The 22,500-nt window shown below is 39.9% G+C and overlaps 1 protein-coding gene and 1 long non-coding RNA gene across 3 annotated transcripts in view; both read left to right on the forward strand.

Moving 5' to 3' along the window:
* lamc3 (laminin, gamma 3) overlaps nucleotides 1-22,500 on the forward strand; it is a 318,369-nt gene that overhangs the window by 79,403 nt on the left and 216,466 nt on the right. The window lies entirely within an intron of this gene.
* Nucleotides 14,089-22,500, forward strand: part of LOC133610321 (uncharacterized) — a 10,203-nt gene continuing 1,791 nt past the window's right edge. Inside the window, exons 1-5 of one of the 2 annotated variants that reach the window (XR_009815847.2) lie at nucleotides 14,089-14,767; nucleotides 15,551-15,698; nucleotides 20,319-20,337; nucleotides 20,434-20,513; nucleotides 20,677-22,500. The exon at nucleotides 20,677-22,500 is cut by the window's right edge and continues 1,791 nt beyond it. This is a non-coding gene — a long non-coding RNA (uncharacterized lncRNA). Of the gene's footprint in view, nucleotides 14,768-15,339; nucleotides 15,699-20,318; nucleotides 20,338-20,433; nucleotides 20,514-20,676 lie in introns of those variants that run through there. The other variant, XR_009815846.2, reaches the window with a different exon arrangement.

Raw genomic sequence — 22,500 nt, forward strand, 5'->3', positions numbered from 1 at the left:
GTGAGTTTACATTATTCACCCAAGGAACTGTAGTTATTAGAGAGTTCCGGTCGGACGTTTTTTCACCATTGCATGTTATGTAGACCACAAGGAAATGTTTTCAATTCAGAAAAAAATAGTAATAATATGACTCCTTTAATGCCCCCTATAATCCGGTGCGCCTTATATATGAAAAAAGATCGATAATAGACCATTTATCGGCAGCGCTCCTTATAATCCAGTGTGCCCTATGGTCCGGAAAATAGGGTAAGTTAAACGAAAGCAATACCAGCGCTGGGGAGGAGACCGAGCTGTCTAAAGTCTGGTCGCTCACCAGGTTGTGGGCGTTTTCATGTCTTTAGTGTCTTAATTTCGGTTTAGTGATCCTACTTCGGTCGTTTTTCCTGTTTTCTTTGTGTGATCCTGCAAGCAGCTTCAAATCCCACCTCTGAGCGTCTTCTCCTCGCCGCTGTTCTCATTTTGTAATTAATTATAGTTGTTTGAGTTGAGACTTTGCTGCTCGTCATGTCTGTTGATACATTGTGGATGCTTCTCCGGCTGCACGTTTTCACCCGTAAGTTTTTGCTGTTCTCCAGCATTCCGTTTTGTTTTTACACATTCAGTTTCGTTTTGCATAGCCTTCCCTGTGCTTTGGTGCCCTTTCTAGTGGTATTTTGTTTATTTAAGCCATTAAATACCTTTTGTACCTGCTTGCTGCATCTTGGGAACACGCCAAATGATCACGGTCATGCGACCCGAGCAACACAGCATCCTGGTACATTTTCTTCCCAAACCTAAACAATCTGTCATATAATCTGTGTGTATTGTGTATTCATTGTTATGTCCTTGAACATAATGAACTGTATTTGACGTGAGACTTCACGTACAGTTCACTCTGTCCCAAGGTGAGAAAACATTCTGCTAACACAATCGTCATAGGTTTGTGTGTGTGTGTGTGTGTGTGTGTGTGTGTGTGTGTGTGTGTGTGTGTGTGTGTGTGTGTGTGTGTGTGTGTGTGTGTGTGTGTGTGTGTGTGTGTGTGTGTGTGTGTGTGTGTGTGTGTGTGTGTGTGTTTGTACTGCTATCTTTGTGAGGACCATCACGAGTAGATAACCTTTCGAGTGAGGACCATTTTGGAAAGTGAGGACATTTAGGCCGGTCCTCACAAGATTTTCACTGCAATGGCCTCTGGAGGCTGTAAATATGCTTCTCTCAAAGTTTCAGAGAGGTCCTCAGAAAGATGCCAAACTGATAAAAAATACACACTTTGTCGTGTGTGTACTCAGTTGGAATATCAGAATATACACACACATTTTGCTCTCTATTGCCCCCTCTGGACATTTCCCATTATTGCGCCAGAAGGTCTTGCACTAAAGAAATGGCAGTTACAAGGTGTTTTAAGTAAAATAATATACATTATATGGAATTTCACCTTTTGTTTTTTGTTTTTATGGCATTTAATATTTAATAATGTTAGGTTATAATTTGTCATTAAATTAAATTAGCAGTGAAAATGATTCATAGACCCTGAATAAAATCTACTTTAATTATATAATTTTCTATTCTATTTAAACTTGACCTTGCCCCCTTATTCATATAGCTAACTTGTGAGAAATGTCTGTGATGTTACGGTTTATCAGAACAGATATTAATTATTTTTTAGACTTAATTTTACTGATCTGCTTTTAATAAGTGTAACAGAAGTGCACGTTTATCTTCAGTCGGCAGCACACTGTGCTCATGTTAGCTATAGTTAGTGTTTTAGGTCCTGATAGACTTAAGTGGGAGAACTGAGACCGCTTCACTTAGGACAAGGATGAACTGATTGGATTTCCAAAGGACAGAGGTAACTCATGAATGTGATTTAACAGAAATGGTTTGTGGGAATTTCTTCAAATCTGGAAGAAATGTCTACTCAGATGCAAGGATGAATTGAACAGATTTGGGTGGTCACAGGTCAAAAGTCAAAGTCACTGTGTACTGTGACCCCCACATTATTGCTCAATAATTAATATAATAAGACTGACAAAGAATAATGAAGTGATGCCATTTCATACCCAAAAGGTCAACAGTCAACTGTGTGATGATTATATTCTGAAAAAATAAAATATATATATAATATGAATCCAAATTGTACACACATACTCCCTTATGTCCATTTTGGGGGCGCCCATAAAAATACCATACTTTTGAGGACACCACTTTCTGAAAGGTTTAGAGAGATGCCAGTAGGTAGGATGTATCACTGGGAATACCCAGATTATGGAAATCACCTGAGATTTTAGTTTCTAACAACTTTTTTCCAAAAAGTAAAAATACCATCACATTGGGGACAAATAATTTTAAAGTCCATTTTGGGGACTTCAATTGTACACAAATACACAAACTCACAAAAGTCACTTTTGGGTGCCCCACATTCCTTTGGGGACAAACATCTATAGAAGTAATTGTAACATGTACAGTATGTTTGCTATGTTTATGAGAATATTCAACCTTCAAATTCAGTCTCAACACTGTTCCTAACATATCCAAAGAAATGCATTAACTTACTCATATTTAACTTTAAGTATAAAGCAAAACAACTGATGGACGATGGCTAGACTAATGGCCAACCCGTGCCATACTAACAATTATTATATTGACAGAACTATCCCCATGCCTCGCCAGAACAGTTGGGTTTCAACATAATTCTTTAGGAAACACTGTTCTAAATAAAATGACTTAATGTTAGCCTGCCACATTGGCACCACTATCAAATCTGCATGAAAATAAACCTCACCCAACAAAGTAAGGTATGCTGTCAACATGTGTTTTACTAACACTATGCATGGACATCATGTACCAGAGCTTAGGAGAGGAAATGGAAAGTTAAGATAGTCGACAGTAATTTCAATAGTTGACTACAAAGCTCAGAGCAACAATTATAGCATTATAAAAACCCCGTTTCCATATGAGTTGGGAAATTGTGGTAGATGTAAATATAAACGGAATACAATGATTTGCTAATCATTTTCAACCCATATTCAATTGAATATGCTACAAAGACAACATATTTGATGTTCAAACTCATAAACATTTTTTTTTTTTGCAAATAATCATTAACTTTAGAACAACACGTGACAAAGATGGCAATAAATACTGTGACATAAGTCTGACTGTGAAATTAATATTCCTAAGGATTTATGTAGTTCTGTCCATAGCTAGAATTTAGTTGGCACTTTAGTAGCATGCATATACCAGTGCTACATGCTATCTGCTGAAGTGATGTGGATTTGTCTTGGTTTTTTTTAAAACTTTAAATAAACCTAACTTGCTTAAAGTTAAGTGCAAGTGTGAGACACTGTAAATTTTGTGAAACCTAATTCTTTTTTACAAACTTGCACGAACCAAGTGCAAGTTTAATCAAGTTGCACTTACTTGGCATCATTAGCTAAGTGAATGTGCACTCAAATGCATTGCAAGCTAGTGGAAGCACATGGCTACCATTACTGAGCCTGCGTCTCCAAACCCTTCTGTAGAAGTTGGCTGTTGTCAATGTGAGTCAATGATCACACCGAATGTACATGACTGCATTTAATCCATGTCTTCAGTAACTGGCAAGTGCTACAGAACCCAAGGGAAAGTGAACTAGACCTCCGTGCAGTCTGAGTGGATGAGAGTACAGAATCTGGTGGCTCATGACAGTATAATCACTTAGCCAAATTATCTATGCCTACCAAGCAATCACAGACTGGTATGCATCAGTCTTCAAATTCAATACCAATGCTTGATATGATACTTGATACCATTTTTGATACCGCAAGGGCGAAATAAATACATATTAAAGGTATAAAGAAATGTTTTTTAGAGTAAGAACAATGCTGAATGTCGTTCTATGAAGTGTATTAGTTCTTGTGTATCTCGCTGATTTATCTTGCTTTAAGAGCATCTACATGCACAACAGTAATGCATTTATGCATGAATTTGTTCAGGAAATGTTGTCTATGCAAGTAGATCTATTTTTATTATGTAAAACAGTGATATGGATCTACTGCTTTTAAAGTACTAGACATTTATTGTGGTTTTTATTTTATTATTATTTCAGACTGCTATTACCAGTGTGTAACAATACTGAATATCAACCTGGAACAATACAGATTTCAGTACACCATCTTCATCCCCCCTTCATTGTGTCGTGACTAGTACACTAGCTGTTTTAGTTCTACTACCTCTCCATCACAAACTAGTGCCTACACATGACCTCCCCAATATTAAAGGTATATTCTAAGTCTTCTTACGTTGTTTCTAAGCTAGTCACGTACAAAAAAACTTCTCCTTACGATCCGCTGGCTGTCTGTCCTCTGAATATACTGTGAAAAACCTTGGTCTCGGTTAACTGGCCAGGCTCCCAAAACATTGTGGTCCAGGCTGCACCAACCAGCCAATCACTGACTGCGGGGATTTGGAGTTTGCATTTTTTTATATGGCTTACGGAGGACAAAAAAAGGAGATGTTCAGATGCTGATCTGGCCAAGGACAGGGAGACTAAGAAGGAACAAGTCAAGGTATTGTGGGGCCAGACCATTTAGGGATTTAAAAACAATTAAAAGTAATTGTCAGATTACTTTGAACTTTTATCCGTTGTTTGCTCATGATTCTGACCAAACAACGGATGATTGATAACGGTATTGGTGTTGACCTGGTGTGTATGGGTGACGTTAAAGTGCATCCGGCAGTGGAGGCTCTTCTTTGGGGGGTCTTGGGGCACTAGGAGGTTAACCCCTTAACTACTGTTACCCCAGGTGGCCCTTGGCAAAGGCCTAGTACCTGACTGCCCCCTAGCCAGGGATACGGCGAAGACCCGCTGCCTTGTGGGTAAGTCTAGGAAGACAAAGGCTAGGGGAGCACACCCTGAAAGAAAAGCAACGTGGTTGGCGGCACACGACAGGCGGTCCTCCAAAAAACTGGAGCTCCAGCAGTCTCCTGCAACTGTGGAAGAGTGCCGGTCGTCCTGGGTTCCCCTTGCCACCGGATCCCACCCTCTCACAGTGAAGAAGTGCTGCTGGGATATGCGCACCCCCAGTGGCACTTTAAACAAGCTCCTCTGCGCAGGTATTCATCTCTGCCTCGGTGAGACCAGCTACCGGAAATGAAACAAAGTCTGGTGGCGATGGGGTGTCTGATAACGGGAGCAGATATGAATGCACCGGAAGCTCCTAGTCAGAACCCTGCACATCAGCGGTACAGGGCTATCTATGGTCGCTAGTAGCTGAAATTGAGTGGCAGCTGCTCTCGGCAGACCCCTGTACGCCTGACCAGCCCTATTTAGGATTGCACTGCTCAACTCAACTGGGGAACAGCCTAGAAAAGGTGGCCCAAACATTGCCCACTCAAAACCATCCTGGACAGGCTACCGCACCTGTCGGGAATTCCACTCCGCGGTCGAAATAAAGCAAATAAAATAATCCCTCTTAAACTGGTATCATGGAACATAAGGACACTCCTGGACACTAGCGTTACCACTGATAGACCCCAGCACAGAACTGCACTCATTGCAGCGGAACTTAACCGCTACAATGTTGATATTGCTGCACTTTGTGAAACCAGACTCCTCGATGAAGGATCCCTGAAGGAAGAAGGGCAAGGTTACACTTTCTTCTGGAAAGGATACCCTCCAGGAGGGGAGCATTAGCACGGTGTGGGACTTGCAATAAAAAACAGCCTCCTACCAAAACTCCCAGAAGCACCGGTTGGCATAAGTGAAAGGCTCATGTCACTCAGGATCCCTCTGGCTAAGAAAAGATATGCCACCCTTCTTAGTGCCTATGCACCGACGTTACCATCAAAGGAAGATGTTAAAGACCGCTTCTACTGGGCATTAGATGAGGCCCTCCGTCGCACACCTAAGGAGGACAAGATCTTTTTGTTGGGCGATTTCAATACCAGAGTGGGGAAGGACAACAAGGTGTGGAGTGGTGTTATTGGCAGGCATGGCATTGGACAAGCCAATGCTAACGGCCTACGGCTACTAAGCCTCTGTGCTGAGCATGACTTGACCATCACAAACACCATCTTCCAACTAAAAAATAAGCACAAAACATCCTGGATGCACCCACGCTCCAAACATTGGCACCTGATTGATTACACCATTGTGAGACGCTCAGACATAAAAGACGTATCACTAACTCATGCAATGAGAGGAGCTGAGTGTTGGACCGACCCCCGGCTCATCATAACCAGGCTCCGGGTGCAAGTACGCCCTGCTATCCGTCTTCAAAAGTCAGGGAAGAAGAGGCTTGACTGTACCCGGCTAGCAGATCCTATGGCTCGGAACAATCTCCGTCTCTCTCTGGCCAAAAACCTGGAAGACATCGAGCATATTCTGGAGAGTGATGACTCCATTGACGACAAATGGACCTCTATCAGCTCCAGGCTCTATGAGGCAGCATCCCAATCCATTGGCTATAAGCGCAGAAAGCATCAGGACTGGTTTGATGACAACACAGCCACAATAACCACCATGCTCAAACACATGCACACAGCACACAATGCTGTACTCAACAACCCCACTTCAGGTGTGCTCCGACAACAATGGCAAACATCCAGAAGGGAGGTGCAGTCCAAATTGTGTGCCCTGAAGAATGAGTGGTGGATATCAAAGGCAGCTGAAATACAATCTCATGCTAACAAAAATGATATGCACAACTTTTACGAGGCAATGAAAACCATCTACGGCCCAATAAACTGCGCTGTCTACCCGCTAAGGTCTAACGATGGTACAACCCTCATAAAAGACCAGAAGCTCATCACCAAAAGATGGGCAGAACATTTTGAAACTCTGCTAAATCAGCCCGCCCCAACAGACCCCTCAGTTCTGGAGGAACTACCTGACTACCCAAACATCCATTACCTTGACCTTCCACCAACCTTTGGAGAGGTTAAGAGTGCAATAAGATCTCTGAAAGACAACAAGACCCCTGGTCCTGACAGCATCCCTGCAGAGATCTTCAAGTAAGGAGGCTACCTTTCCATCCGTGCCCTTTTCCTTGTCATCAGCAAAGTGTGGAAGCATGAAACTGTCCCTCAGCAGTGGAGAGATGCCAATATTATCACCATCTACAAAGGCAAGGGGGACAAGTCCCTCTGTGGCAACAGTCGTGGCATTTCACTTCTGGCTGTTGCTGGTAAAGTCCTGGCTAAAGTCATGCTACACAGGCTGGTGAACAACATCACGGAAGACCTGTTGCCGGAGTCACAATGTGGTTTCAGGAAGAACAGGAGCACTGTGGATATGGTGTTCACAACACGGCAGCTTCAGGAGAAGTGTAGGGAGCAGCACCAGGACCTCTTTGTTGCTTTCATTGATCTGTCGAAGGCTTTTCACACCGTCAACAGGGAGCTTCTCTGGAATATCCTCCTGAAGTTCGGCTGCCCACAGAAGTTTGTCAACATCCTAAGGCAATTCCATGAAGGGATGATGTCACGTGTGACTATTGGCGGCCAGGAATCAGAACCCTTTAAGGTGTGCACCGGTGTACGCCAGGGATGTGTTCTTGCTCCGGTCTTGTTTAATATCTTCCTCCTGTGTATGACTCTGCTGCTTCATGAGAGGATCAAGAAGGACAGTGGCGTTACCGTCGACTTCCGACTTGACGGGAACCTGTTTAACATCCGGAGGCTCCAAGCAGTCACAAAAGTCACACCAGTGCAAGTCATTGAACTCCAATACGCAGATGACTGCGCAGTTGTGGCCCACACACCGGAAGCGCTGCAAGCTACCCTCTCAGCCGCTGCAAGTGCTTATGGCAGACTGGGCCTCTCTGTCAACGTGGCAAAAACCGAGGTAATATGCCAGTGGGCATCCACTCCTCCACCTCATCCACCAACCTTCACCATCGACAATAAACCACTAGCAGTAGTGGACTCTTTCAAATACCTTGGCAGCTTTCTCTCTGACGATTGCAGTATCAACAGGGAGGTTCCAAACCGGATCAAGCAGGCGTCAGCATCTTTTAGCAGACTGAGGGGAAGGGTCTTCCAGAACAAAGACCTTAAGCTACATACCAAGGTAGCGGTCTATTTAGCTGTGGTCATGACAACCCTCCTCTACAGCTGTGAAGCGTGGACCCTGTACAGCCGCCACCTCAGGATGCTGGAGGCCTTCCACATCAGGTGCTTACAATGCATCCTGGGGATATCCTGGAAGGACAGAATGCCCCACACTGAAATACTCTGCAAGACCAACTGCACCAGTGTGGAGGCTACAGTCACCCAGCACCAACTTCGTTGGCTAGGCCACGTTATCAGGATGCCAGAAGAACGTTTACCACGCAAGGTGCTTTATGGTCAGCTTCATCTTGGTCACCGCTTGGCAGGAGGCCCAAAAAAGCGTTATAAAGATCAAATGAAGACTGTCATGAAGAAATGCGGCCTGAACCCGACCCAGCTGGAGGACACTGCAGCCCAACGTTCCACCTGGCGGCAGCTCCTCCAACAAGGAGTTCATAAGCTTGAGGAGGACCGAAGTGGTCAACGAGCCAGGAAGCGTCAAAGAACGCATGAAGCCATTGCCACACCTGCACCCCCAGTCAGTGCCTTCACCTGCTCTGTTTGCGGCAGATCATGTGGATCACGGATTGGACTATTCAGCCACATGAGGACTCACAAAACATAGAGATGGATTGTCGTCATCGGATACGATGGACAACCTTAAGCAAGTAAGCATGGGTGAGCAGCCGCTACACGCAGTGCCTCTCTTTAAGTTGCACAATAGATCCACACCTGACAGCAGTCTGGGGAACGACTACAACCTTCCTCACTGGGTCAACCACAGCTTTTACACCTCTAAAAGTCAGAATTCATGTAGCACCTTCATACCCTGAATCAAACCGGCTTGTCATAAGCGTCAGGTTGAAAAACTGAAGAAAGGCACGGAGCAAGCGTTGTGTGTGTGTGCAAAAGGAGTGCGAAAACAGCCTGCCGATACAGAAACCGCCCTGTACCTGCTACCCCTTGGCTGTATCATCAGCAGGCATGGAATATCCTTCCATTGCTATGCTGATGATACACAGCTCTACCTGCAAACAATGCAAACCTCACCCTCATCTCCAACACCCCTCTCCTTTCTCACCACCTGCCTGGAGGAGATAAAGGCATGGATGAGCATCAACTTCCTGCAGCTCAATAGCTCAAAAACAGTGGTCATGAAAACAGGCACCCCACACCAGATCAACACATGCCCCATAACTAGCATCACCTTCTCTGGACAGGACCTGCCACTCTCCCCAGTTGTCACCAACCTGGGAGTGAAAATCCACCCCCACCTGAACTTTGAAGCCCACATCAACCATATGTGCTAAACCTCTTTCTTTCACCTCCGCAACATCTCAAGACTCCGCCCCTCACTCACCACAGCCGACACTGAAAGACTCGCCCACGCCTTCATCTCCTCCAGGTTTCATTACGGCAACGCACTTCTCGTCAGGGTCCACAAAAAGAGCATCAAAAAGCTCCAGTACATCCAAAACAGCGCTGCGAGGATCCTGATGAGAGTGCGCAAGCGTGATCATATCACACCTATCCTCAAATCACTCCACTGGCTCCCTATTGCATCCTGGACCTAATTCAAGATGAACCTGCTAACTCATCAATGCATCTACGGCAACGCCCCCTCCTGCCTCAAGGACTTAGTTTCCCCTCAACCTCCGCTCCTCAAACACCAACCTCCTCAAACCCATCAGGACAAACTTACAAACAATGGACAAACTCTGGAACGCTCTCCCCGAACATCTTAGAACACCACAGTCAGTCGACCGTTTAAAGAAGGGACTAAAAACCCACCCTTTTAGCACAGCTTTCATCTAATTTCTCTGCCTTGTTTTTTTACTGCACTGCTTGCCTGTCTGTTTTATCCAGTGCTTTCATGTTTTTATTTCTACTTTTATCTATGTTTCTGTTTTATCTAGTGTTTATCTAGTGTTTTTCATGTTTTTATTTCCATTTTAATTTTCTATTATATATTCCAGCTTTCTATTTTTTTTTTTTATACTTTGCAGCACTTTGAGATTTTAACAAATGTAAACTGCGTTACAACGTTCATTATTATTATTATTATTATTATAAAAATTCTAGAGTGTGATTAATCTGATTGAAAAAAATAATCATTTTGACATCTGTCAAATAATTAAACCAAGTGCTACTGTGCGGCCAAAAGCAGGTGAAAAAAATCAGCGAAAGTCGCAATTTCTTGGAAATTGTACTACAATTTCTGAGGTAGGTTCCGAATAAGTGTAAACAAATTTTGAGTCTGTAGCACTTCTGGTTAGCCACTTAGCTCTAGCAAGGTGCTAACAAGCTGAAACCAATTTCTCCCTCATCAATGCATTATTTTGTGCAACATATCCAAAAATAAGTCCAGTACGAGCAGTAAAAGTCCATTTAATGGACAAAGTTAAGTAGAGGTGAGAGTGTGACTTTAAGGAGTCATACTACGTGGCTTCAATTAACAAGCTGGCTCCAGTCACAGCCTTTGAAGTACACCGCAGCGGTGGAGGGGGGAGGGGCAGCACTTGCACCTGGCGACTCAGCTCAAGAAGGATCAGAGATGTCAGAGATGCACACTTGTTTGACTGAAAACTATCACCATATACGGTTTTTTAAGTTGGTCTATTATTGTATTTTTATGACCTATGGAAAATATCAACCAGGAGGGAAAATATTCAATCTTAATATTTTCATTTCAAAAGTAACTTCCTGTTATTCTAATCCCTCAAATATCACTGCAGGAAATAAATGTCAACACAAGCATGGAAAATACTCAAACAATGTAAACCTACTAGTAAAATTACATTGAACACTTAACAATAACTTCTAAAAATGAAGGTGCAAAAATGAGTATGTAAGAAACTATTAATAAAGTGTAATAAAATAGTGCAAAGTGTGAAAATGTAAACATAGAGAAGACTGAGAAGAACTATTTCTTACAGGTTTAGTGCCAGCAAGTTACATGGTCTGTGTAACATTTAATTTGGTATATTTGTATTATTTAAGTACGGAAATGAATTAATGTTATGCAGTTATTATTATTTCAATATTATTGGACCAAATTATTGTTTCAAACTAGCACATTTGTTATATTCTGTTATTTCCCTCTGATTGCAGCAGATGATGACTCACAATTTGGCCTAATTTTGAGTGGTATCACATAATCGGTATGCTCGTGGAGGGGTCACACAGGGCCCTGGAGGTCTTCCTTCAAGCCAGAACCTCCAAGAGGGGTACACATGTGGAGAGACTCTGTCTAATGCAAGTTTGACAATTTGGGAGCTCTCAAAGAATGTATAGGGGAGAAAGAGGAGAAAAGGTCTAAATCTAATGGGTCACGCAGGGTCCCTGGAGGTCTTCCTTCAAGCCAGAACCTCCAAAAGGGGTACATGTGTGGAGAGACCCTGTCTAATGCAAGTTTGACAATTTGGAAGCTCTCAGAAAAAGTAGAGAGAAGAAAGAGGAGAAAAGGCCTAAATTGAATGGGTCACACAGGGCCCTGGAGGTCTTCCTTCAAGCCAGAACCTCCAAAAGGGGTACACATGTGGAGAGACACTGTCTAATGCAAGTTTGACAATTTGGAAGCTCTCAGAAAAAGTAGAGAGAAGAAAGAGGAGAAAAGGCTTAAATTGAATGGGTCACACAGGGAACCTGGAGGTCTTCCTTCAAGCCAGAACCTCCAAAAGGGGTACACATGTGGAGAGACACTGTCTAATGCAAGTTTGACAATTTGGAAGCTCTCAGAAAAAGTAGAGAGAAGAAAGAGGAGAAAAGGCCTAAATTGAATGGGTCACACAGGGCCCTGGAGGTCTTCCTTCAAGCCAGAACCTCCAAAAGGGGTACACATGTGGAGAGACACTGTCTAATGCAAGTTTGACAATTTGGAAGCTCTCAGAAAAAGTAGAGAGAAGAAAGAGGAGAAAAGGCTTAAATTGAATGGGTCACACAGGGAACCTGGAGGTCTTCCTTCAAGCCAGAACCTCCAAAAGGGGTACACATGTGGAGAGACACTGTCTAATGCAAGTTTGACAATTTGGAAGCTCTTGAAGAAAGTAGTGGGGAGAAATAGGAGAAAAGATGAGTTTGGGCCTAACGTTTTGAGTGAGTGGGATTACTAGGCCTGTAGAGGTCCACTTTTGCCACCATGCACCCCATGAATGCTACACATGTGGAGACTCACCACCTGATCTAGTGTTGAAAAGCAGAGTGCTCTCTGGCAAAGCGCTAGTGAGATATCTCAGAAAAGGAGGCGTAATTCTTCTTAGGTCAAAGGTCACCAGCACTCATGCGGCCCCCTTGGACCCTACATTTTGTACAGAGGTCATGTTCAGACCCCGCTGTCAGACGGCAGTGAAAAAAACAGGGTTGATGGCGTCCACAATTTTTGTCCTAAAACTTTCTTCAAAAAGCTCTTAAAGTTCTACAGTCTAACAAGGTTCTGCTGGCCATTTTGGAAAAGTGTCGACAAGGTCACACGGATCTGATATTTTAATATGTGGTTTGGGAATGCCAGACGAGTAGTTTGACATCTGTCAGGTGTCGGTGGCTTTTTGATTGGCGGGTCATCAAATGCAGAAATCGTCTATATTCAAAACACCACCAATTGGACAAATGTTAAAGTAATTGGTTCAAAATTGCTTTAAAATCCCGAGAGATGGTTTTGGACAAGAGATTTTGGGTTAAGAGTCTCTAAATCTTTTTGTTAGCTACTTAGCTTTAGCCACGTGCTATCAAGGTGCAACAAAGGTTTCCTTCATTGGTGGACTAATCTGAGTGACATAGTCAAAAATCATCTCAAACTTCCAAGGGAAAGTACTTTGTTATTGTGTTGAAATGACCACTGCAATATCTTGACCTCTGACCCCTAGGGAAGGCACCAGCAACTCTGCACTCTGAAATTGGTTAGGAGTCCTTCCAGTCAAAACCAGGGGACATAGAGCCTCTTCAGCGGCAGCGCCTAGACCGTGGAACAACCACACATTATCTGTCAAATCCTCCCAGTTCCTGGGCTCATTTAAATCGATGATAAAAACATATTTTTACTCCAAGGCGGTCAAATTAGATTAGATGTCTTTATTTGTAGCCGCAGTAAATGTGGCTCTCAGTGAGAGACTTTCATACAAAACAATACAACAAATAAACAAAACAATAATTAAAATCAATAAAGAAACAAAATCCAGTAAGGCAGGCTATATTGGTCATTAATTATATATACATATATTTTATAAATTTTTATTTATTTATTACATTTTAGTATTTTTATGTGACATCGCCTTCCGCCCGAATGCAGCTGAGATAGTCTCCAGCACCCCCCGCGACCCCAAAAGGGACAAGCGGTAGGAAATGGATGGATGGATGGATCTTTTTGCACTTCTTTGAAGGTATATTTCACTATTGTAGTATTTTATATATCTATCTGTGTTACAATGTAAACGTGACACTGCTTGCACTATTTTAAAATAGTTTCTTATGTTGGTACAGCACTTTAGCCAATTGTTTTTAAATATTTGTATTTAAAGGAATACACTACACTTAGCAAGATGCTATAAAGATGAAACACATTTATCCTCAATCAGTAGACAAATATGTGCAACATAGTACAAACTTCCAGGGAAATCCTGACTAAAATCACATGTTGCCTGTGGCCCCTACCTGTAATGTGTGTTCTTTGGGGCCTGCAGGTAGTTACTTTATAAAGGATATTTTATTTCATTTAATTCAAGCAACTTGATTGGTTCCCAGTGAGGTAATTAAAGGCATAGTGACATATTTACACTACTGTAAGTAACTTCGACCTCTTATTGTTGAAGTCTTCTTTGGAAATGTGATGAGCATGAATGTTAAAGAAGTATAGTTTATGGGGAAAAGACATGAATCAGCAAAATTGATTAGGAAAAAAAAATGCTCTCCTGAGATACAAATATATTTGCATCATGTAAAGTGTAATGATGCAGAACAATGTAGTGTATTTTGTACATTTATTGATGAATTAATGTGACTAATGTGTTGTTCAGCAGGTCAGCAAACTTCAAACTGTTGATGGTGGGGGAGGGGAGAGTTTCACTCATGCAGTGTGGGGGAGGGGATCAATCAAGGTGATGCAAGGAGTCACAATTTTCAAGACTTTCAAACTTAGACACAAGACCTGATTAAAGGCTGACATGTTGTAAATAAAACAACTATCACATCCAACAAAACAGTAGAAAGTAATAAGACCACAGAAGTTAAATTAAAAACCTTGATTAAGTAAAAAAAAATAGCTTGAGATACAAATGTATTTCCTTTATATAAACTGTAATGATGTAGAACTATGTAATGTATTTTGTACATTTATTGATGAATTAATGTTGAACACAACTAGTGTGTTTTTCAGCAAGTCAGTAAACTTCAAACAACTCTTGAGTGTGGGGGAGGGGCGCGCTTCAATCAAGCCACATGCAAGGATGCGTTCATGGCAGAAGGAATTTTTTGCTTTCTTCATTGAGACTTATTTATGCTTAAAAGCAGTATGGTTTGAGTTTCAAATGTTGGACTAATTATTTAATGAACCATTGTTAAACATAATCCTACTAGTTTACTGAAGAGTGTGGATTGTAATCAGTAGCTTAGTCCATGAAGTGTCACAACATTGACATCCGAGTGGACGTGAATGCATCACCAGAAAGTGCGAGCCCGCAGATGCACATCAACACCACTGAAGCGGTGTGAAGAACAACTAACGCAAACAATACAAGAAAACCACAAACAAATCTTACAACTAATCAAGGTAAGACATATTTTGTAAAATTATGCTTGTTAAGTGTTTAATATCTGTCCGTTACCATTTCTAACCGGAAGTAAAGCTGTGCTAATGATAGCTCATTTAGCTAACAATGGACAACATGCACACTAACTTTAGTTAGTGAGTAAAACTCTAACATGTTATTTTTCACATTTACTGCCCTGTTACCTTGGTATATATATATATATATATATATATATATATATATATATATATATATATATATATATATATACATATATATATATATATATATGTATGTGTGGGGGAAAAAAAATCACAAGACTATTTCATCTCTACAGGCCTGTTTCATGAGGGGGGGTACCCTCAATCGTCAACCACCCCCCTCATGAAACAGGCCTGTAGAGATGAAATAGTCTTGTGATTTTTTTCCCCCCACACATACATATATTGCGCTCTAATACGGTATCGAGCACTATTTTTTGGATAACCTTATTAAGACATATATATATATATATATATATATATATATATATATATATATATATATATATATGCTGTGACTTGTTTCTCATTTTGTTGTGGCCTAGAACATGAAAAAAAATCTGCTCACTATTTTTACTGCACACTTTTCTAATTTGTTAGCATTGAGAAAGTGTTTATTTTATGGATAATACTTATGAGATGTTTTGGTAGATAATTATATTGTTTGTTTCAATCTTTCAATAGTTTTTATCTGACTTTTTATAAAGAATTCACAAGTTAGTTTACTAAAGTCAGTAAAATGTTTGATTTATTTCTTTATAGATGGACGGTGTTATAGATGGCTCTTTATCTGAATCCAGCAATGATCCAGAAAGTGACTACATGCCGTCAATGTCTGATAGTTCATCCTCAACAGTGGCACCTGGTCAAGAGTCACAAGTCAGTGGAAGTCAGGCTCAAAACTCAGATGGTAAGAAACTAATTTGGTTGAAACTGTTTAACTTGCATATTTTTTTTATCTAATTATTGTCTCTAAATGTCATAAAATGAGACAGTTGTGTTGCCTTTTCCTTATCATGAGTGTATCAGGTACGTAGTAGTATCTAGTAGGGCTGGGCAATATCGTAAAAGGATCACAATTATTTTTGTTATCATCCCATCTCAATATCACAATTTGTAATCTTATTTTCAACCTGCCACTTTTAAAACATCTGTTCTAAAAAAACAAATAAACTAGAGATTAGTTCAACATTGTATTAACATGCTGAGTAAAAGTGAATTAAATGAGAAAAAGCACTTTAACATAATAATGTCATAAACTCTTTGAGTTGACATGCTTTTAAGTAAAAGAAAGCACACACAAGGATACATTAGTTATTTCAACACTGGTGGCCAAACTATATCGTCTTAGAAGCTGTCCATTTATTGACTAACCAATGAAGACATTTAAACACACAGAAGATAATACAAATAATAACAGAAGAAATGAGCAAATTAAAAAGATGGTTTGACAAAAACAGACTATCCTTGAATCTCAGTAAAACTAAAATAATGCTATTTGGTAACAGTAGAAAAGAACATCATACACGAATACAAATAGACGGAGTAGACATCGAAAGGGTAAAAGAAACAAGATTTTTGGGAGTATAAATAGATGATCAAATGAACTGGAAATCTTATATACAAAACATACAACATAAGGTGGCAAAAAACATTTCAATAATGAATAAAGCAAAATACGTCCTGGGCCAAAAATCACTTCATATTCTCTACTGCTCGCTAGTGTTACCATATCTGAGTTATTGGTAGAAATATGGGGAAATAACTACAAATGTGCGCTACATTTGCTAACCGTGTTACAAAAAAGATCAGTTAGAATAATACATAATGTTAGAGAACATACAAACCCTTTATTTATTGAGTCAAAAATATTAAAGTTCGGTGATTTGGTAAAATTGCAAACAGCTAAAATTGTGTACAAAGCAAACTATAACCTGCTACCAAAGAATGTACAACAATTCTTCTCAACTAAAGAGGAGAAATATAACTTTAGAGGAAAAAATAATTTAAAACATTTATATGCACGGACAACGCTGAGAACCTTTAGCATGTCAGTATGTGGAATTAAATGATGGAATGGATTAAGTAAAGAAGTGAAACATTGTACTGATATGATCCAGTTCAAGAGGTTGTTCAAAATAATAATGCTTACAAAGTACAAAGAAGAATAATTATGATAAATACTTTCAACCTTATTGAAAATAAGATATTCTTCATCTCAGTATGTTGATAATGACTGAATTAATTAATTACATATTACAAAACTGTTGTGTATACTAATTCACAGATGTTATTTTATTATATAAAAAGGTCAGTAAATGATTCTATATATTTGTAAACGCTCTGAAGTGGGAAAGGGGTAGGATTAAATAAGCTTTGCTTCTTCCTACTCCTTTTCGGACATGATGTAAAGTGAAATTATATGAAATTGTGTGATGTATTATACTGTAAGTGTGGTCATGTTCCAAATAAACTAAAGAAAGAAAGTAGCAGTACAGTGTAAAAACAAGTTGACTTTATATGCTTAATTGTGTTTCATTGTATCCAGTAAACCATAACCAATTGTATTTACAATCCACAAAGTATGTGAAAATACAGTCTAAAATGCCACAAATTCAGTCGGCCATTTTGAATATTCTGCTCCGAAAACTTTTGGTAATTTCCGTAGATTCTACATCACCGGAGGAACGCTTCTGCACTTTGACTATTTTATTAGATCAGTCATACTGGAAATTCATAACAATTGTAAAGAGATGTGCTGTTTATCATTCACAATCCTTATGTAAGACAAGAAAACATATGTTTTTATTTTGTATGCATTCTAAATGGTAAATAAATATCTAACAATTTAGTTAACAAATGCAGGGTCCTCTCATTATACTCTCTAAAAACATCCAAAAAGCACCAACAATACTCCATTTACATGTCGTGACCTGAAAATGAACCAAATATGAGTGATATTGTTATTATAAGCGCCAAGGCAGACAGACTATTTGGCGCATTAATAGCAGTGAGCTAATACTAGCTTATGCTGCTATTGTTGACACACTTCTGTGTCAACAAGTTTGGTCTCAAACTTACTAAAAGTCAATTGTAGATTATAATTCATGCATCTCTCACCTGCTAGTAGACAAATGTGGCCATGGACCCACATGCTGACATTTATTTTGCTGCCCTCAGCTACATGTTAAGCTCCAAGTTTAGTCATTCTGTTTATTCTGCATAACTTGTAAACGAATGTTGGGCAGTAATAGTTTGACTCTGATTGGCTGTTCCCTCATGTTAGATTGAGTTTATGTTTGTGCACAGCTGATCACCGTGATTGACCAGAAATGTATCACAATCATGTAATCGCCCAGTCCTAGCATCTATCCAGTAAGATAAGCTGATGTTAATGCTTCTAGTTCTTTTCTTGTTGAATAAGACATTCTCATTCGAAAGACGTCACTATAAAGTAGAGCTGGACAATTAATCAAATTTTTATTTCAATTTCGATCATGGCTGCTTACTATCATGAAAATATAATAATTTAAGTGAATTATTTCAGTATATTGCTTTCCATAGTGAAACCCATTATCTACATATTTAAATTACACTTAAACCGATGTGGGTGGCACTGGGAGCAGGTGGGTAAACTGTCTTGCCCAAGGACACATCAGCAGTGACTCAGATAGCGGAAGCGAGGATTAAACCTGGAACCCTGAAGTTGCTGGCATGGCTACTCTTAACAACAAAGCCAGGCCGTTCCAAAATAAAAAAAAAAGAATACAATTAATGTGCTGCGCAACGTGCATGCAAATTCCGGAACTGCTGACGGTAAAAGAGACGAGGAGCGAGTGAGTGGAAAAAAAGAGCACGTCTACTAGAAGTGTGGGATGTCACCATGGTTGCTACTTTTTTTGACACGTTAGTATGCCTAATTAATCATTACTAAACTCCACAAAAAAGTAAAGCATGATTTCCACGCACATGTAACTGTGGACAAAGTCACATAATTTGGCAATGAAACAGAATCCGCTATTAAACGCAGAAAATCAGTGAAATTGACATACATGTTAGTGAAATGTTGTCATTGTGATGAGAAGAAATACTGGTTTGGAAAATAATGTGTCTGGTAGCGCTCATTTATCCCCAACACACTCAACCGGCCCGTGCTAAACTAAACAATGTAGAAACGGCCCCTTGAAACAGCGACTAAACTAGGAAGCTAAACTAAACAATGTAGAAACGGCCCCTTGAAACAGCGACTAAACTAGGAAGCTAAAGCTAGCAAGAACAATCCATACACACACAACACATCTCATCTGTTAGGTTGTTGTGAATGACATCATGGATGTAACATCAATGTACACACAATCATACACACACAACACATCTTATCTGTTGTGTTGTTGTGAACGACATCATGGATGTAACATCAATGTACAAACAATCATACACACACAACACATCTCATCTGTTTGTGTTGTTGTGAACGACATCATGGATATAACATCAATGTACACACAATCATATACACTCACACAACACATCTCATCTGTTTGTGTTGTTGTGAACGACATCATGGATGTAACATCAATGTACAAACAATCATACACACACAACACATCTCATCTGTTTTGTTGTGAACGACATCATGGATGTAACATCAATGTACACACAATCATACACACACAACACATCTCATCTGTTGTTGTTGTGAACGACATCATGGATGTAACATCAATGTACAAACAATCATACACACACACATTAATTAATATCTAGCCCTACTTAATATGACCGAGAAAATGGGTCACCAGCTTATTTATAAACTGTCCCGGCTCAGATTTCCCTATTTGTTTATTTACAATATGCAGCAATAATTGAAATGACATTGAACAAAGAGAGCACAGTCTACCAAAAACATTCTTGGCCAATAAATCTGATTCTGATAATATTGAAATATATATGTTATTAGTAATTAATAACACATTTGTCTTTAAACATACATAAACATTTGTTGTTTTAAAGAAAATATAAGCATCATTGCAAATCAATATGGCCTAGTGGTTAGAGTGTCCACCCTGAGATGGGTAGGTTGTGAGTTCAAACCCCGGCCGAGTCATACCAAAGACTATAAAAATGGGAGCCATTACCTCCCTGCTTGGCACTCAGCATCAAGGGTTGGAATTGGGGGTTAAATCACCAAAAATGATTCCCGGGCGCGGCACCGCTGCTGCCCACTGCTCCCCTCACCTTCCAGGGGGTGATCGAGGGTGATGGGTCAAATGCAGAGGACAAATTTCACCACACCTAGTGTGTGTGTGACAATCATTGCTACTTTAACTTTATATATATAACCACACCCCTAGCCTCACCCCCAGCCCCACATATCTAGGGGAAACCCTGTCATCCTTACACTGATGTGTGGTAACAATCCTGTTGTAAATACACTGTAAATCACCTTCAAGCTAAACTAGACTATGTATATTATTTTCCTTCTGCAAACTGACTTTAATGTTCTCTTGCTTTTTGTCTTCTCTTGAAGCCTGTTCAAGATTCTGATGGTATGAACTTCATTGCAGTGGCATGGTGATATGGTATATTAGTGTATTTGCTAGTAGGATGAGCTACACTTAATGATGATGCTTCTTTTCTTTCAGAAGAACCGGACATTCTGACTCAAAAGACCTCAACTCCAAGACCATCAGATCAGGCCTGCTGAAAAAGACTGAGAAAACAGGTAACCTCCATAAACTCCAGAATATTTCAGTAGTTTTTCAGCAGGTCTTGACCCTGAGTTTCTTCAAAATTTCCATATGCATAAATTCAGAGTGGAAAAATATTTACCAGTTATGCAGGACTGCTTGATTACCAGCAACTACCTTTTCTAATTTCTGTTTCAGGGAGCGATTGACAGTACCCCCAAAAGAAGTTCCATGGTAGGCCTTGGTGTTGTGAAAAAAAGACGACAGTACGGCGACAGCACATCACTCTGAATAGAGTTCCTGGTAAAGAACTTAGTCTCAAGGCTCTTGATGCAGAACTGATACTCGCCACTGGAGAGATGTTAAGAACCAAATCTACAATTCCATCACATCCCAAAAAAGTCAAGTTTGAGTTTATCAGTCTATTGTCTAAAAAGTGTTAGGTAACACTTTAAAAGTGGTCAAGGAGGTTCTTTGCCTCACTCTATGACTATTTCACTTCATGCTAAACTGCTGTTGATGCACTTAACAGTTGATGAATCTGTTATAGATCAGTTGATTACCTCATATTGATAATAATGGCACTTTTTGATGACACTAATTAACCATGACCACGTGTATTGATGACACTTATTGATAATAATAATGATGGCAATTCTTATTGGTAATAGCGTTGATAATGAGACTTGATACTGACACCGCTTATTGATAAAGACCCTAATTCACAATGGCACTCTGATAATTACACTTATTAATACAGACTACTTGACGACGATGACACTTATTGAAAATAATGAGACTCATTGATAATATTGATGCATTGATTTAGACACTAATTGACAATGACACTAATTGATAATGACCCTTTTTGATGATGGTTATTTATATTGATAATAGCACTTGACATAATGACACCTATTGATAATGACATTTATTTGTGATTACGACACTTAGTGATACTAGCATCGCTTATTGATAATGACACTACCGTATTTTTCAGACTATAAGTCGACGTTTTTTTCATAGTTTGGCCGTGGGTGCGACTTATACTCCGGAGCGACTTATGTGTGAAATGATTAACACATTACCGTAAAATATCAAATAATATTATTTATCTCATTCACGTGAGCGACGAAGCAAATGGCAGCCATCATCACACACACGTCAGCAATCGTCACTCACATGCCAACCAATAAGAATTCGGTTGGGGCGGGCCATGGCAGAAGTGCATTGTGGGCCATGATATGCTAACTGCTATATGCTATACGCTACTGCCAGAGCTATTAAAATGGATCACATCAACATTGGCGGTAACTTATAAAAACTGAGAAGTGCTGAACTAAAATGGCACCGAAAAGGAAATCATATACTGCAGATTACAAGCTGGACGTAGTTAAATATGCTGCAGAAAACTGCGATCGAGCAGCAGAAAGAAAGGACGCTAGCGGCGCATACCAGGAGCGACACCGGGGAGGAAGATTTCATGGGATTTAGCGATCGGGAGTGACAGATTGTTTGGTAAACGTATAGCATGTTCTATATGTTATAGTTATTTGAATGACTCTTACCATAATATGTTACGTTAACATACCAGTTGGTTATTTATGCGTCATATAACGTACACTTATTCCGCCTGTTGTTCACTATTCTTGATTTATTTTAAATTGCCTTTCAAATGTCTATTCTTGCTGTTGGCTTTTATCAAATACATTTCCCCCAAAAATGCGACTTATACTCCAGTGCGACGTATATATGTTTTTTTCCTTCTTTATTATGCATTTTCGGCCGGTGCGACATATACTCCGTAGCGACTTACACTCCGAAAAATACGGTAATAGACGATGAATCTTATTGATAATGATGCTTATGGATGATGACGATAATGACACTTAACAATAATGATGTTATTACTAATGGCACTTATTGATATTGATGATGACATTGATGATCAATCTTTCTATTCATTATAGTTAGAGTATTGTGGACCAACTTATCTTCCATTAGATGATCTATGCTGCTTTA

This window comes from Nerophis lumbriciformis, linkage group LG11, assembly GCF_033978685.3.
Source record: "Nerophis lumbriciformis linkage group LG11, RoL_Nlum_v2.1, whole genome shotgun sequence".
Lineage (NCBI taxonomy): Eukaryota > Metazoa > Chordata > Actinopteri > Syngnathiformes > Syngnathidae > Nerophis > Nerophis lumbriciformis.